Consider the following 18,145-nt stretch of genomic DNA (forward strand, 5'->3'; position numbering starts at 1 on the left):
TTTCGATTTCTGAAAATGATGATTTGTAACATTTTGTAAGATTGACATTTGAAGATTTAATAATTATTTAGAACATCTATTTTCTTAATATATTGTATCGATACCTTATCTTTATACAGGGTGTTTATAATTAAAGTTCCATTTTCAAATGGTCATAAAAGGAAAACTACTGGACCAAATGTTATCAAATTTGGTAATAGTTTAAAGGAAGTCATGGGAATTTCTTTTCTGCCAAAAAAGTTCAAAAATTTACTACCAGGGCAGAAATGGCTCTGTACGCAATATTTTAAAGCAAAATAGGACATAAAGACATCGGTTTAAAATGTGTTTAATCGTTTCTGAAGCGTGTTACAAAGCATGTTCAATGTGACATCCACCATTTTCTGAAAGCAAGTGAAATCGCATTATTGCAATGTCAATGGTAGCTCTTAGCATATCAGGAGGTTTGTTACGCACATGTGGGTGTATCGCATCTTTCAGTTCTACCATATTGCTTTAGATTATCACCATAAACAGTGATTATGAGATAATCAGAAATTGAACATGCTTTGTAACACATTTCAGAAATGATTAAACACATTTTAAACTAGTGTCTGCATGTCATATTTTACTTAACAATATTGAAATAGCGCCATTTCACCCCTGATGATGAGTTTTTGAACTTTTTTAGAAGAAAAGAAATTATAATGACCTTTAAATTATTACCAAGTTTCATAACATTTGGTCCAGTAGCTTTTATGACCATTTGTAAGTGGAACTTTAATTATAACCATCCCGAACTCCACTTTAGTCTCCACGTTTTATTCCTTTTTATATCTATGCACACTATTCAAATCCCACTCCACCCCCCTCATCACCCTCTAGGTCACAGAAACTGAAAAAAATATCTAACTAATGACTATTAACGAAAATTAGACATAATTAAATTAAAACATAATTTAAAAAACAAAAATGTTTTCTCTTACAATTATATATAAAAAAAGAGTTAACCAAAATATTTTCCTATGTTTTCACTTTATTGCATAATGCTTTTTATTATATCATCATTTGATGTTAAATAAAATTAAATGCATCGTAATCGTTTGATATCTGTAATTCCATTTGTTTAAATTTTGTAATTGATTGCCATATACATATATATTTATATTTTCTTTTATTTTTTTTTAAATTATGAAACAGCGATTCATATTCCGTAAAACGTGACGATTTCAATAAAAACAACAATGCTTACGCATACTGTTGAAAAGAAACAAATCTTGCAAAAAGGACGTTTAACATTAATGACATAAAATGAAGAATTTTGGAAAGCCAATATTGGATAACTTCCAGGAAAATTGAGCAACCAATACTCAAGGAAAACTCAATTTTTGTCATATGCTAGCTTAATTATAATCAACGTAGAGAGTGGTTATTAATCGATAAAAATATTACACAGAATACTCTTGCAGTCACAAAATCTCATATCAAATTTGATATATTTAAATAACTTCGTCTTTGAAATATCGCATTTACAGGTTTCTGCATGTACAGACCGACAGACGGTTGACCCAGTTTTGGATTTCTCTCAAAGCTTGATATCTGCAATGTTGGTGTTGAATCTGTGTACCGAATATTATCTATCTTGATTTGTTTCACTTTGTAGTTAACTTACATTCGAACAGCCAGATAGACTTTGTCTGAGCAAATTTTACACAAATTTGTTAGAAATCTGTAAATTTGATGTAAAGAATGTAAATCAGATTTCATCCATCTCGCTCAAAACGTTTTTATGTTGTCTTTGGCACAGATAGATGGATATTTTCCAAAAATGTGCTTTTAGAACTCCGAAAAGTGGATATGTCATCAAAGTTTTGAGTTCGTATTGTTTGGCGATTACGATTCTTTCTCTATGAAGAGAGCATACGAGAAAGTAACAAGAATCAAAACGTTAAAAGATAGCATGCTTGTTATACTTGATTTTTTTTAAATGATAACTTACATCATTCCAAAAAATGCGCCTTATGACACCCAACTGCATTTCTTTTAAACCATAAAATTATTAAGATATCTCAAAATTTCTCTTTCAAATCCAGAGCACACGATAAGGATCGAAATTCAAATTCCGACGCTTTTAAGTCAAAAAAAAAAAATAAAATTTCCAAACCCTTTCATGTTATTCCTCAGATCATCCAACCACAAAAACATCTCTCCCTTAATTGCCCATCTCTTTGCCAATAGTCCCGCTCTTCTATTATGCAGCAAATACGTCAAGACGAATCTTCAGCGGTTGGCAAGCAGTGCTGTGGACTTCATTATTCTGACATGACGTCAAACCAGCAGAAAAGCTCCTTGACGCGTTGGAGTGGCATATTTTATGCATTGAAGATGACTCGTCGCAGCCACTGTCTTATTTTCCTTTCCTTTTATGAAGATAATGTACTTATTTGTCGATGGCTCCACGCGGCGGGCGCTCTTTTTCTTGAAAATGAGTTCATGATTGAAGAGCACTATACGATGTGAGAAGACGGGTTTTATTAGGTTCAGCTCGGAGATTATAATAGCCATGAGTATATTTATGGACATAAGCGATCCTGAAAGGTTGGTGGAGAGGATGGTGGTGTGGATGATAGAAAACATTTTGAATTCTTGGTATGTCAGGCTATTTATGGAAGCAAATAGATCATATTTATCAAATCTGTGGATGATTTCCTTTGACTTTGGCGGTTTTTGATTTATGCATGAGGTATCTTTACTTCATAGAATCTTGCAAATAATATCTCGGCAAATGTTTGCATACTCGAAATTTGAAACACTTTGATATTCTCTGGAACTCTTTTGATATTCTTGGAAGTATTTTTAATTCATAATATAGAATTCGTGTGAAAAATAATGAAATCTTATGAAGGTATATACTATTTAGCATAGATGAACTGAAATGTTTCTTGATAAACAATGCATATTATATATATATAAATATATATATAATTTTATGAAATTACGTTTGACAAGATTGAATTTCTGAGAAAAACCCATGTAACATGGGTATTAATTATTTCAACTTTAAAGAGCAGTGAATTTGCAGCAATACAATAGTGTGGGAACTAGCATAAGAACATACTTTTTTAATTTATGGATTTATTTTACTTTAATATGATTTGGAAATTAGCATCAAACTATTTATAAGGTGGTTTATATCGCGTTCAGTATCATTAGAATTATTGTAAAATTGTATAATTTTATCATAAAAATAATTTTTATCTGTACCTGAAATGTAATTTTGATAATGAATTAGGATATAATCATTAGTAAAAACTTCAAATAATTTATATTTTCATCAAAACAAAGTTTCAGAATAGGAGATTTTCATATAAGTCTAATTTATCCATATTCATTTGAATGATTAAAAAAGCATTATGAACAAAATTATCATCATTAGAAAGGCAAAACATCGATCAGAACGCTTAGCAGAGGACCTAAAGCAATAAACTGTCACGTTGTTATTTATTGAGGTATGTGTAATCTCTTAAAAAGGTTATTCTTAAATCTAATTTGAATTTAAATTAAAGGAAATCAATATTTTAACATGTCCTCAATAACTTTGGGGAATATTAGTGCTGAAAAACGAATTTCACTTACCCTTTATATTGAAAAAAGAAAGAAAATTATTTAATTACTTCTAATTTCTTTCCGTAAACATTTCTTTTTTCAATAATAATGATTTTTAGAAAGTATACTCAAAATATATTTCATTAAATTTTTCACTACTTTGATTGAGGAATTCATTCTCGGTTATGAGAAAATACATTTAAAATGCAAAATTAAATTAAGAACATTTTTGTGTGCAATTATTTTATAAATGAAACAAAAATTAATGAACTAAGATTAAAATATTATTTTGTTACAATCTTTCAGACAACAGATTCAAATCAACTGAAATTTATTTTTTGTTGAACTGATTTATACGTATTAGCGGTTATATGTAAATTTTAATATTCTGACAGAAATCTAAATGTTAATTTTAAAATATTTTATATCTCAGCTATTGTTCTTAATTTCTTATATAAAACAAATAAATTCTTTCGCAATAAATGCAGCATTTTATGCATTTTTTATAATTTTATTATTTCCATCTTTATCACTATATTTAACGTCTTTCAATTAAATATTACTGTTTTTATACACGTAGGCGTAGTGTAGCATAAGAACAATATTTTTACATAAATTAGTTTGTATTTAAACATAATTCATTATTTTTTATACCTTTTAATTTTAAAAGCTTATCCATTTCTTTTTTGCAGATAGATGTGTTATGTAAAAGGGAGAATTATGAATTTCCATAAAGAAATCAGCAAGCTTACATCGAAACAAATTAACTCAAGTCGTAATTTTTGTAACTGATAAAATAAAAACTAAATTAATTAAACTTTAGATAATTGCTTTTCCACTAGCAAATGCATTTCAAAAATTATTCTTTGAACTGTAATGAAGTAATTAGCAATTTAATGGATCATTAATTTCTTAAAACTTATTAATATTTATATTTAGGTGGAGGTTTATACTTATAAATAAAGAAAAGAATTAAATATATTGATATAATCTATAAATTGAACAGAAATATGAATTTTTGTAAAGGATTATTAACAAAAATTTTTGCACGAGGAAAACTATTTTTTCTTAATAATGACCGAAACCATTTAAAACCATTCATGAAACACATTTCCAATCTTGTGTTTTATTTCCAATTATTTGTTGTTTTACTGTTTTGAGAATAAACATCCTTTCATGAATATTTGAGAATTCAGCGATTTAGTTAATTATAAAACAAATGAGTTCAGCATTTTCATTTTCATGGATTTCTAAAATATGAAAACTAATATTTCTTTCAAGTAGCCTTTTAAAACTAATATTTCTGAGTTTCATAAATTATTGTTCATGTCAGATATCTGTAACTGCCGATTTCAAAGGATCCATGGAATCATAAACTATGTAAGTTGTTGAACATTGTTAAAGATATAAAAGGTCGTGGCTACTATTAGGATACTGTTGATCTTATTCTAATAAAAAATATAAAAGAGAATCAAAGCAAAATATTACCTAAAATTTTTCTCGCCATTTTTTTAGATATTTTTGAAAAGATGTTAAAGAGATTAAAACTAAGATTAGACTTTCGAAACTTGTTTTCTTTCACACGCACTTTTACGTTATTTTGAAAAAGAACGACAGAAAAAGTGGCTGTTATCATCAAAGAGTTAAGAAATAAAAGAAAAAATTAGCATAGATAATTTTCTTTCTACCTAAGTTTTGGAATATTTTATCTAGCGAATCTTCTATAAAAATACAGGAAAGCAAGTTTTTTCCTCAATAAGAGCAGCTTTGGTGGAAATTAGAAACCAAAACATGTAGAAAATCTCTAATTTCGGCAGGATATATTTAGGTTTGATGTAGTTTTTCCCATGACAAAATAGAAGAACTAGACAGAATTTAGACATTTAAGTAAGTAAACTGTAATTTGATGCAGATTTCTTGCAAGAACTTTTTTTATTGAGCAATTTAATACTGAATGCTGCGCGGTATTTTTCATGAAACATTGCTTTATTTTTTATAAAAAATAAATAAAGAAAGAAAGAAATGTTTTGCATAAAATATCTACTTTCGGTTAAAATCCAAATATTTTTAGATACATAACTTTTTCTTAGTTAAATTATTAAAAGAATGTCAGATATGCAATAGAATTATCAGAAGTGATATCGAAATACATTTTTCTAATAAATCTTGCATATTATCATTGCCTTTTAAGAAAAGTTGGTGAAATGAATATACTATGTGTCTAAATAAAATAACTGTCACAATCAAGTGACAAATCCTATTTCTTAATGAATACTGTTAATTATGATTCATTTTTCTTCTTTCATTTATCGTTGCGTCTATATTTTATTAATACTATTTCACGGAAGCTTTTGAGATCGTTGGAATATTTTTGCAATTCAAATGTCATTTTGAGCTCTAATCAGATGAAGTATATAGCATTAAAATCCACTATTTTGTATAAAAATTATCGATGTTAATTAGTTTAATTTCATTCAAATCTTGGCTCTTTGAATCATTGATTTCTTTGGAAGATGGTTAGGTTTGTTTTCATTTAAATCCTGATCTCTTTTTTTTTTTTTTTTTTTTTTTGTTATTTCATCATATTTATTTGTATCAGCGAGTTATCTTTTATTTTATTTTATTTACTTATTATTTTCTTATCATAAGTATGGAAAACAGATACATTATCTCGAAACAGAAGTGCTAGTAACAATTTAATAGCTTGAAGCTTATCCATATTTTATGATTTCAGCTCTCATAAAAAAAAAATAATAAATGTGCATTTATTTTACTCAAAACAGTGGGGATATAACTTGTTTTTCATTTTTATTTATGAAATATATGAATTGAACTGTAATTAACATTTTTTCATAAATATACTTCATGGAATCTATTTTTCGATTTGGCATTCAATTTATTTTTAATTATTATTATTTTTTATTTTTTGTAAAACAGAGAATTTTACTATCCTCTGAATTCTCATTGTTGTTGTTTGTTTCTAATGACACTTGCCATGGACAAGCCCGCTGTCGAAGACAGCCGATTTAAGCCTCAAGGGGAACGCCTCTTGTTTCAATAGTAGCGCCATCTAGGGCCAAGAGTACGACTTAGCTACACACGCGTCACAACCCTTTTTACGGGGTGGACTTCATTCACGCATTTCATTCACTCAACCACAGATCGTAATTTAGACCTGAATCAGAGAACGATCACCCCTGATCCAGTACCCCCAGTGCTATTACTCTCGACATGGAGGACTTGTGACCACGACAGAGTTAACGCGCGTCAGCCACCAAGCACGCGGGGCACCTTCGGCCGGCCGGGTTCGAACTCGCAACCTAAGGGACGCGAATCCGACGCTCTACCAACCAGGCTATCTCGGCCTTCTGAGTTCTCATTTCGCCCCTCTATCACCTTTATAAACACTGGCGTTATTCAGTATTCTTTATAGTGCATGAACTCCTGAAGCACAGGCAAATAAGGGTTAATGTGATTTATCCCGTTTTGAAGTAACATCAGTGCTAGCAAAAGACCACCTTTTTAATTTCGATCCAAGGCAAAATGGCGAAGATATTGTTTAAACTGTGCATTTTATTATTTATTTTAGTAAAAGAAATTAAGCTTAAAATTTATTCAATCTTTTGGCCCTGCTAATATATAGAGTAAAATATTCTTAATCCCATATTTAAAAAAGAAAAAAAAAAATGCACCTCTTTTTAAGACTAAAGCTATGTGAGCATTGAATATCACTATTTTAGACACAATTGCAACACACTTTAGTGGTCGTCTCAAAGAAGTTATTCAGTGAGAGGTCACTTCAAACGAAGTATAATCCACTGATCTACTGAAAATAATAGAATTCAACGCTTCATATATTGGTCAGTTTTAGTCAAAATAGTGGGAAATTTTGATTTAAATTATTAAAGTGTCTAATCGAACATTGTTTTATTTCACTAAGTCAGAACAAGATTTTGCATTGAATTTTAGATTTATATTTTTGTCAGTGGTATATATATTTAATCAAATAATATAAAATATAATTATTTGTCATCTAAAACGTATTTTTTTTTTGGTTGGAAATGTATAACTCTCACTAAAGAGCAATAATTTTGCTTGAAATGTAGGGACTGAATTATAAGCTTTAAAGGGAGCACTCTATACGGATTCTAATAAATTTGTAATGAAGTTTCCCCGCACAGTTAATATTGCAGTTAAGAAAAAAAATATAAATATTTTTAATTTATGCTGAATAGATAACAGGTCAATGATTCACGCCTTGACAATTATTTGACGTTTTACCGGTAAATTAAGCAACAAAAGTGAAATAAGAATTATATTGATTTCTGTCTTAGGAAACAAGTCTCGAGCCACAAGTCACATTTCTCACCATTTTACTTGCAACAACTTAAGACATTTACTCTACGCAAAGATTTACACAGTACCCGTCAAAGCTGAAAGTATCTTTGAATTCTAGGTGGGTAATAAGCTATCATTTTACGAGTTTCACGTATCCTTTTTAAGAATTGATCATGCAGAGAATTCTCTAGCTGCCCTCTGAGCGCGATTGAGACTGTTTGGTAAAAATTTGTTTTTAGCGCATATGCTATTAATTTCTGCAAACGTCTGTGTAGTCTTAGTTTGTGTTTTACTGCTATCCGTTTTTCTAATTCTCTTTTGGAATAAATTGTCGTTTTCTAATATCTAATAGGCTGAGTATTTTAATGCTTTTTTTTAATATCTGCCAGACGGTTTCTGTAACATTATATATTTTTATGCTATAAACACTTCAAATTAATTCAGAAATTCTGGTAGTGATTTTTATCATTAGTTAATAAATAGTAGTTAATATTTTATAATAAAAATAGTTAATAATAGTTAATATTTTATAATAAAAATAGTTAATAATAGTTAATATTTTATAATAAAAATAGTTAATAATAGTTAATATTTTATAATAAAAAAAATTGTATTCACCTTTGTGGCAACAATGAAATCCGGCGTGAGATCTCTGTTGTTGTTGGAAGCTATGGTGCGGACTAGCCGTATCGTCTCTTCGAATCTCCCTCTTGCCAGCAGCCACTGCGGAGACTCTGGAAGCACCCTGACCAACTGTTGAATTATTGCGCTACACTCCACCACATTACATGCATACATTCACTGATCACCATTCAAAACAATATCTTATTTAAACTCATGCAAAGAAATTAACATAAACTAAGCGCAGCATAAAAGCTATTAATTAAAAGGGTGGGGGCCATCCTAAATAAAAATAATTTCTAATATCAGAAATTGCTTCTAAATACCATTTAATGATAACTAATAGTAAACAAAAAATGAAAAAAAAAATATTACTCAGTATTTTATATGCTAATTTTTAACAGTAAATAGATATATAAAACAAAAACAATATCTTTACAATAACATATGGAAGCAGTTTAAATTATATTCTAATTATTGATAAAATAAAAGTATTTTTATATTATTAAAAAATTGGGTAAAATAAGATTTAAAGAAGTTAATTTTATTTCCTTTTTTTATTAAGTTTAGATTATTTTAAAATTAAATATAGAATTAACAATAGTAATGATAATTTCAACAGCATTAAATTAAGAAATTATAAACACATCTGAAAATACATATTACAGGATTCTGCAAAAAAGCCCGGACAAACCATTTTTAATATAACTTTACTAAAAATAAATACTTAACAAAATCTAACAAATCATAATATGATAGATTATTACTAATAAATATATTGACCTTCAAAATCCCACCTTTTACAGCAATATAGTGGCGCAAACGTTTATTGAAATGTTCAGCAATGGGCCTCAATTCTTCAGTCTTTAATCCATCCCATTCCCGCCGAAGCGATTTCTTAAGAGAGCTCAAACTTTTATGTGGTTTAATGCAAGTCCTAAGCTCCAAAATGGGCCATACATTGTAATACATAGGAATGATATCCAGCGACTAAGGTGGTCATTCTCCGGCTGATATCACATTCGGAAAATGCGCCTTGCACCACTCTTGTGTCTTTTTAGTGTTGTGATCTGTTGCAGAGTCTTACTGAAACTTCCAGTTTACATTGCTGGAGTGCTTTTCAGCCCTCGGAAGTACAACTTCTAAAATGTCTTGCTGGTACATTTTTTGATTTATTTTAACGCCCTCATACACAAAAACCAGAGTTGTTTTGCTGCTGGCGCCAAATCCATCCCAACTTTGATCGACTTTGGATGTTGGCGATATTCAACAATTGCCGAAGTGCTTGGAGTGTCTACAGATCAAATCCAACCGTTCTGGGAGTTATAAGTTTTTTGGAAGGTAAAAGGCTTCTTTTCAATGAAGGGGAATCTCTCTCAGTACTTACTTGCCACTCGTCTCATAAGTTTTCGGCATCTTTGGAGCCGCACGAGTTTGTTTTCTTCAGTAAGAAGCTGATTTTTTTAAACTTCTAAGACTTCAGTCCAAGCTCTGCTTTTGGCATTCGCCGTACTGATCGGTCACTTATTACCCTTTCATGAGCGATAATTCTCTTGGAAACCCTCGGAATTCGTTGGAGTCGCTTTTTGATGGCCTTACGATTATTGCATGTGTTCACCATACATTTTCGTCCACTTCCTGAAAGACGACCATCAGTGGGAAGCTCTTTGAAATAGCAGATTGCATCAGACAGTAATTGTCAAGAAACATTAAGCAAACAAACAATTTCATATTGCCGTTCTTCTTACTTAAACAACTCTAAAAGGAAAACCTTTTGCTTGACATGATAAAAACGTTAAGAAGTACTAAGTAAACTAAGATAAATTATAAAATATTTTATAATTAAAGTGGTACACAAAAAGAACAGAACGCACAAATCGAAAAGAAATTAGTTAGCTTCTATTCTATGATGCAGAACTTTGTCCGAGTTTTTTTGCAGCATCCTGTATTTCTAAGGAAGTTTGTTTATCACATAAGAAAGGTATGGCTTGATTATAAACAGTTTTGAGCTATCAATGAAATGACATTTATAATGGTACAGATTATTTGCTCTGTATCAGGGAAATGAGCTATTTATGCAACTAATATCAATTTTTGAAGATACAATCTTTGCCCTCAAAAGATTTTTTTTTCAATGTAAGAAATTTTCTGTTTAAAAAATAACATATTAACAATGACTTCGAATAAATAAGTTTACCTTTTGTGTAATCAATTATATATCTAAAATGTTTTGTTTGAAATAAGGAATAACTTTTCTATTATTAAACATTTATTATTTTTAAACATATTTATAAATCCTCATTTGAGTTAGTCGCACTATCGAAAATGGTTTCTGGTTTTGCGATATCATTTGACATGACTTTACTGGAAAAATATTAGGTCTAAATCGAGATAGAATGCACATTATAAAAAAATTCTTTTCTTTTTCTATTTGTAAGCAACTTATTGTGAACTAATTCTTTTTCTGCACGAATTTCTCAAGATTAGTAAAAAATCTTTAAAATATAATAAATTGCGTTTTCTATTTAATTAAATGTTTTTTCATGCCTTATTTTTTTATGGACAGGAAGCAAAGAAGTTTTAAAAAAACTTTAAAAGTTCATTTGTTTCTGAACAAAGGAAAATCTTTTTTTACAAAATTACTTATGCCAAATTAATTAAGATTCGCAATCCAATAACTAAACAAAATGAACAGGAAATCTCCAGGGTTTTAAAAGAAATAAAATTATTCTGAAAAAAAAATGCTTGTATTAATTTATTTTAAAGCATTTTTTTTATTTTTAGATTCTTCAATACATTCAGGAAATTAAAACAAAAATTTACTGAACTTACTGCTTAAAAGATTATCCATTTATCAATCTGAAAACTTAGTTTGTGTTACCTTTTCTTGCTTTATGACTTCGAGCATATAAAATATATCACACGCAGATAAAGTTTATAAATAATATGTCTGGAATAAATAAATTATGATAATTTTTTCTTTCGACATGTATGCATTGATTTTTAATTTTTCCTTAAAAAGATTATTATTATTGGAAAAAAACTAAATTTAACTCATTGTAAAAAGATAATGGAGAATTTCGATATTCATCCATTTCCAGTGCATATTAAAACATGCATTTTTTCATAGATAAATGTAGTTATAATGTTATTTAGGGATATAATTTTTAATTAAAAATGTTTGAATGCTACTAGAAATGCTGATTACATTGACATTTCAATTAATATTTAATTTTTTTTCGATTTCTAATACTTACAAATAGTATTATTTAAATTTTTATCCACCTTTATTTTAACTTTAAGGGAAATATTTTGCTTTAATATTTAATGTAAGGGAGACTTTAAGGGAAATATTTTAATATAATGCCACTTGTTATTTTTTATTTTTAGAAGGAAAGGGAGCAAAAAATATTTATTTTGGAGCTTCCATATATTATTATTTTGTATATAGTGACACTAGACATAAATTTGTTATAATATATCATCATTTATTGGTCCTCAATCCGGCAAAAATTGAGATTTATTATTTTATTATTAAGCCGAAATACTTTATTAAGACACCTGCAATGATATAATGCTGAACAGCACAATAATTTTTAAAGTTTTCATGTCGTTATTTGCAATTGATTATAATTATAACAAGAGAAAAAATCACTATGAACTGCATATATGAATAATCCTATATTAGAAACATTTAACTAATTCAATCATATATTTTAACACACCATGTATATATCACTAAGCAGAAAAAATAAGAAACGTTCTGTGAATGGAAAATATTTAGATGTTTTCGTTTTGATCATTAGCGTCAGACTGAACCAGCACTATGAGAGATGCTCCAAACTATCATATTTTTATGCCTCTACCTTTCATCAAAAGGGTATCTTAGGATCGCCATTGAATTGGCTCTATATTAGGTAATATTAATATCTCAGGTCTCTTGAGAATATTTTTAATTCATACTTGAAAGCAGTTAGTTCTGCCTGTCAATCTTATCCCTTCGGCTATTTTCGCCTATGCCAAAGGAATCAATATTGTTACAAATCTGTGAATTACCAATTCCTTGAGATGTTATCTCTGATAATTCATCACAGAAAACATAAATTTACAGAAATTCTTCATGAATGGTGAATTTATGGATGCCAAACCAGTGACATTTCTAATAAATTTGGAGATCATTTCTCTAATTCGGCGACAGCACTAATGATTTTAGAAAACGCAGGAATTATGGTATTATCTATATTTTAACCGAGTTTTAGAGATACTTCAGGAGATTCTATGTGACTTCATGAGCTATCAAAACACTTATGTAAACATGGGAGATTCAAGCGGAATAAATTTTCTCTTTGGAATAGTTATCGCATTACAAGCTGGTGTCATCGACTCATGTTGCTGTTACTTAAGTAGTGATTTCCTTTTTTGTATCTTGTAATTTCTACAAATGTCCCAGTATTTGTACTACTTGGCTATGTTTTTGCTATTGTTTTTTTGCGCTTCATTTTTTATGAGATAAATTGTCACTGTTCTTTGTCCAAACTATTCGGTATCTTTTACCGTGCACCCACTGTTTCATTGGTGTAGATATGAGATTCGAATCCTCATCTACAGTTGTGTATTAGTATAGTTTAAAACAGGGTTTCGATTGTTGTTAAGAAAATTTTGATATCAATCATAGCTAGAATCTGATCGATTATTAGATTTGTGAATCTCCATAATGAAATTAAATAGCATGACATCATAATTATTCAAGAAACTTAAATGACCACATTATCTTACTTCAAAATGCCTGACGTAATACTATAAATTCACTTTCTTAATCATTCATCAAAACTTTCAGTTAGTTCCAAATTAAATTGGCACAGCTGTATACTTTTATTATATAAAAATATCCAACAGCATGTTAGCTGAGTTAAAACATAATTTTTTTAAAAAACCATAAATGAAATTGAAAAGATAAAATATATAATAATTCAGCATACAAGAATTTTTTTTACATAATATCTTATTGTCTTTGCTTATCGTTTCAATAAAATCTTAATGAAATAAATAAAAAAATAAGATTTTATTGCAGCATTGCAAAAGAATATGAACACAGAACGACAGAAAACGAAATGAGGAAAAGCTAATAGAAATTTTATCCCTGTGAATATATACTGCGAGATTTTAATAGGGATTTCTAACACGTGTCAATCACAAGTAAGGAAACACATGGATATTTCAGTGGAATTTGTTTATATCAGCAATATTTTATCCCTTCACTCTGAATGTGGGAACTTGTCAGATTTTAGTCGCTTCAGCAATTTTACAAAGCTTCTGTTGAATTAATTAAATAGAATGAGTGGAATGGGATCAAGAAAAAAGAGAATATTTTAGAATGAAGTTAATATGGGCTGAATTAAACTGAAAGTTAGGAAACTAATCAGGATTTAATTTAGATTTTAAAATATCATTACACACACACACACACACACACACACACACACACACACACACACACACACACACACACAACGCATGCACTCACACACGCACGCACGCGCACACACGCACACGCGCACGCACACACACACACACACACACACACACACACACACACACACACACACATATATATATATATATATATATATTACATTCATTAGAAAATTAATAAAAGACATTATACAAGCAAAGTGCCAGAGAATAATAGATTATTTACAAGAGAACAATCAATTAAAAAAAATAATCAACTGTTAAAAATGATTTTGCTTGATAAATGGGGTAAATTGGAATAACTTACAATCCCACTTAAAAGAACTTCCGAAAGGGGGGAAATATATATGAATAAATTAGTTTAGCATGCAATTTTATCTCACATAAATAGTTTTGGCAGCATTCATGTAAAAGTTTTATACTTTATTCCTTCTTTTATTAAATAAATGTTTCGTTTTATCTTGTTCAATTAATATTCGAAGCGTAACATGCATTAAAGAAGAAAAAATAAAAAAAAAAATTGTTTCCTAATTTTGAGGAATAGCATATAAATGATATCGAGGAACAATAATATTTTTTCCAGTTAAGATTTGAAACAATGCCATTTAACTATCATTAGTGTTAAAAATGCTTTACATTAAATGGACAACAGATGCGTTTCGAAAACGGCAGTTAAAATTCTTAGAAAACTGCAAACAATGCTTTCTATTTTAAAAATAAAAATCCATTTAAACCGCATTTGTGCCTTTACAATAACACGTGTCTGATTAAATAATAATAAAGTAAAAGAAAATAATATTTCTTGCTAAATACGAATTCATTTTTTTTTCTTATATAATCGAAACATGTATTTTTTTTTTAAAATTTAGTTATTGCCAGATTTTCTTGGCTTGGAAAATAATGGGAAATAAAGTTAAAAATTATTTAGAAAATAAATGAATGGATTCATTTAAAATAAAGCATTTTCTAAGGAATATATAATGACAAGGATGAGGATGCTTGCTAGTTTCTTGTATCTAATACATTTTTTTCAGAAAAAAAAATGTTTAAAAAAAGGATTTTTAAAATAAAAATGCATAACGACATTATCAATAGAAACACTCTTCTTTAATATTTTCTTGCTGCTCATTATATTTAATCACGAATGCATTATGATTTATTGAATTTAATCATGATAACTAGATTTATTTTATTGCGGATATGAATAACATTGTTAAGTTTTTCTGGTATACATAATAAATTTCAATAATGCAATATTATGAAATTCTTCATTATGCAAAACAAATTCCAAGAGGTACGTGTTTAAAATATATAAATAGCTTTCATTTTTTAACACTTCTATATGATTTGACTTTTTTTCATATTGGTAAAAATGGAACCTTTTAATTGAATTTTCACAATTTTCTGGTGTACTGGAACTTTAAAATTATATGTATTACCTATAAGAGCAAATTATTTTTATATATTTTTTTCAAAATGTAGCAAAACCTATTTTAGTACGAAAATATATTAAACAGTTACGGTGAGAACAATAAAAATTTAATGTATATTTTCAAATTATTTAAAATTTCCAGAAATGCATGCTTAGTGAATACAAATTACTTAAGAAGCAATGATGTATGAACTCGAATTATTTGTTCTAGTAATTTGGGCGGCTTCTTTGAGAGTGAGTGATAGTTAACTTTTTTTATATTTCAATGTTACTAAAAATCTGAACGTTGTATATCTGAATAGTTGCATTTTTTAAGTTACTAATTTCAAATCTACAAGATTGGACAGAACAACAGACGATCAACAATTGAAAATTTCATGTGTGTGTGTATATATATATATATATATATATATTCGTCAAATGTATTATATATATATAATACATTTGACGAAGAAATGCTATTTTAAATTCATCTTTTATTTATGTGATATTTCTCAACTATTCTATTCAATTGCACTATTGATATGCTGATTTTTAGATGGATTGATCTCTTGTCCAAAATTTATTAGAGGTCTATAATTTTGATGTAAAGATAGAAAATTATGTTTCAATCGTCACTTTAAAGTTAGCATGTTTATATATTGGTATAATTCTAAAGAGTGGTTTTCTGAATTTAATACGGTCTACAGATAGGAGATACATCAAAATTTCGAAATCAAGCTTTAGCGATTTCCATAACTCGTAATAGAGAAACTACTGAGTGCTGAACCATCAGAGCCAAACTTTAGCCCTCACACTAATAAAGTCCAACCTAATCCAAAAATTTCTGATGTTGTTGTTTCTAAAGGCACTTGTCATAGACAAGCCCACTAACTTTAGAAGTTAGTGATTTAAGTCAAGGGTGCGTCTCTTGTTTTTTAAGTAGCGCCATCTAGGGCCAAGAATACGACTTATCTACGCACACGTCACAACCTATTTTACGGGCGGACTTCATTCATGCATTTCATTCATTCATCCACAGATCGTAATTTAGACCTGAATCGGAGAACAATCACCCTGATCCAGCACCCCCAGCGGTATTACTTTCGACACGGAGATTTTGTGAACAAGATAGATTTATATGTGCGCCAGCCACCACACATACATAGAGTCTTCGGAAGGCGGAGTTCGAACTCGCAGCCCAAGAGATGCGGCTCAACGCCCTCCAACCAGACTATCCTGGTCCTATTTCTATAACAATGGATTATTTTTGAGAAGGCTTCTTTTTTAAAAGGAGGACTTCAAGGTGAACAGTGAGATCATCTTAATTCTTAACTGGCATTACATCCAGCACCCCTTGATTAAAACTAGCCTAAAATCGACCCAGAAGTCAAGAACATTTATAGCTAGTTTGGGAAGGGAGTAAGAAGTGAAAAGTAATCAACCTACGAAATATAATTTAAAAATTTATGGATCACATTTTTCTTTTTTTTGATGAACCAATGTTTTTTTTTTTTTTTTGTAATGAAGATGATCTCAATGAATTGCATTGATCACTAAATATTTTGAAATGAAGATTTTTCAAAAAGTACTTGAATGAAAGTAAAGTAAATGATTCAATGAAACCGACTTTTGATTGCTTTTCTTTTCAGGAAAATGAGTAGATCTAAAATTGAAAGCATTACGAGTAATGATTCCAATACACAACTTCAGATATTGCTTTGTTACAAGGCCCTTCTCCTTTGCCTCAAGTTTCATTGTCCTTAATGTTTCTAATAGTAAAGATAGGGATTAAGAAAATACATCAGGAAATTACATATCCTGGTGTTTTGCTTCAGGAAATGCGTAATGACTTCCAACTCGGGAATTTTCAATTTAGGGAGAGATACGATAAAACAAAATTTGATGAAAGTTACTGCTTGACGTATTAAAGCAATCTCTTTAAGTCCACTCTCGGCTCTTATGTATGAATGGAGGCACAGGACAGAAAATTCCCCCGATATTTTTTATACCATTCGCCTTAATCCGAGGTTTTACGAAAATTGCCATTTTTGGACTTCCGATATTTCCTAAATGCCCTTTTTTATTCTTTTATTTTCTTCTTGGAGAGGAAGTACACCTATTTTGATCGGAAACTTTGCACGCGGAACGATTGCTTTTTCAAAATGGGCAATTTTTATCCTTTTTTTTTCTTTGACTTTTGAAGCGAATAGGAGAGAGATATCTTGGACTCGCAGCGGGGTGGAATCGATTTTTGCATTAAACGGTATTTGACTCGCGACCACACGTCATTAACTCCGAGGAACCTTCTTCTTTTCTTAACCGCACCGTTCAGCCGTTTGAACCCTTTACGAACAGAAATTACATGTTTCCGGGTAATTCTATCTTTTTTTTTTATTGTAATACAAAAAGAAAATAATCCTGGTTTGCAAATTCAGTTCATGCAATCCTAATAGTAGTAATATAGTTTTTAATAGTTTTGAAACTATAATGATCAAATGATTTGTATAGTTTACTAAGTTTCTGTTCCAATTTCTGAACATCTAGTGAAATAAATGATTGATCAATAGCTCCAATTTTCATTACTGGACTCGTTACTACCATTCAAAATCACTTAAAGAGAGAAAGTCTGGTTTGCATCATCAACTTCTGCAGTTTTTAATAGTTTTGCAACTATACTTTTAATGATCGAATAAGCTTCTGTTGCCGTTTTTGTGA

At 29.3% G+C, this 18,145-nt stretch overlaps 1 long non-coding RNA gene across 1 annotated transcript in view; it reads right to left on the reverse strand.

The window, feature by feature from the left end:
• The window catches only part of LOC129963860 (uncharacterized), a 67,418-nt gene that overhangs the window by 12,924 nt on the left and 36,349 nt on the right, over window positions 1-18,145 (reverse strand). Inside the window, exon 3 of the long non-coding RNA XR_008784036.1 lies at window positions 8,542-8,668. This is a non-coding gene — a long non-coding RNA (uncharacterized LOC129963860). The remainder of the gene's footprint in view (window positions 1-8,541; window positions 8,669-18,145) is intronic.

The sequence above is a fragment of the Argiope bruennichi genome, chromosome 3 (genome assembly GCF_947563725.1).
Source record: "Argiope bruennichi chromosome 3, qqArgBrue1.1, whole genome shotgun sequence".
Taxonomy (NCBI): Eukaryota; Metazoa; Arthropoda; class Arachnida; order Araneae; family Araneidae; genus Argiope; species Argiope bruennichi.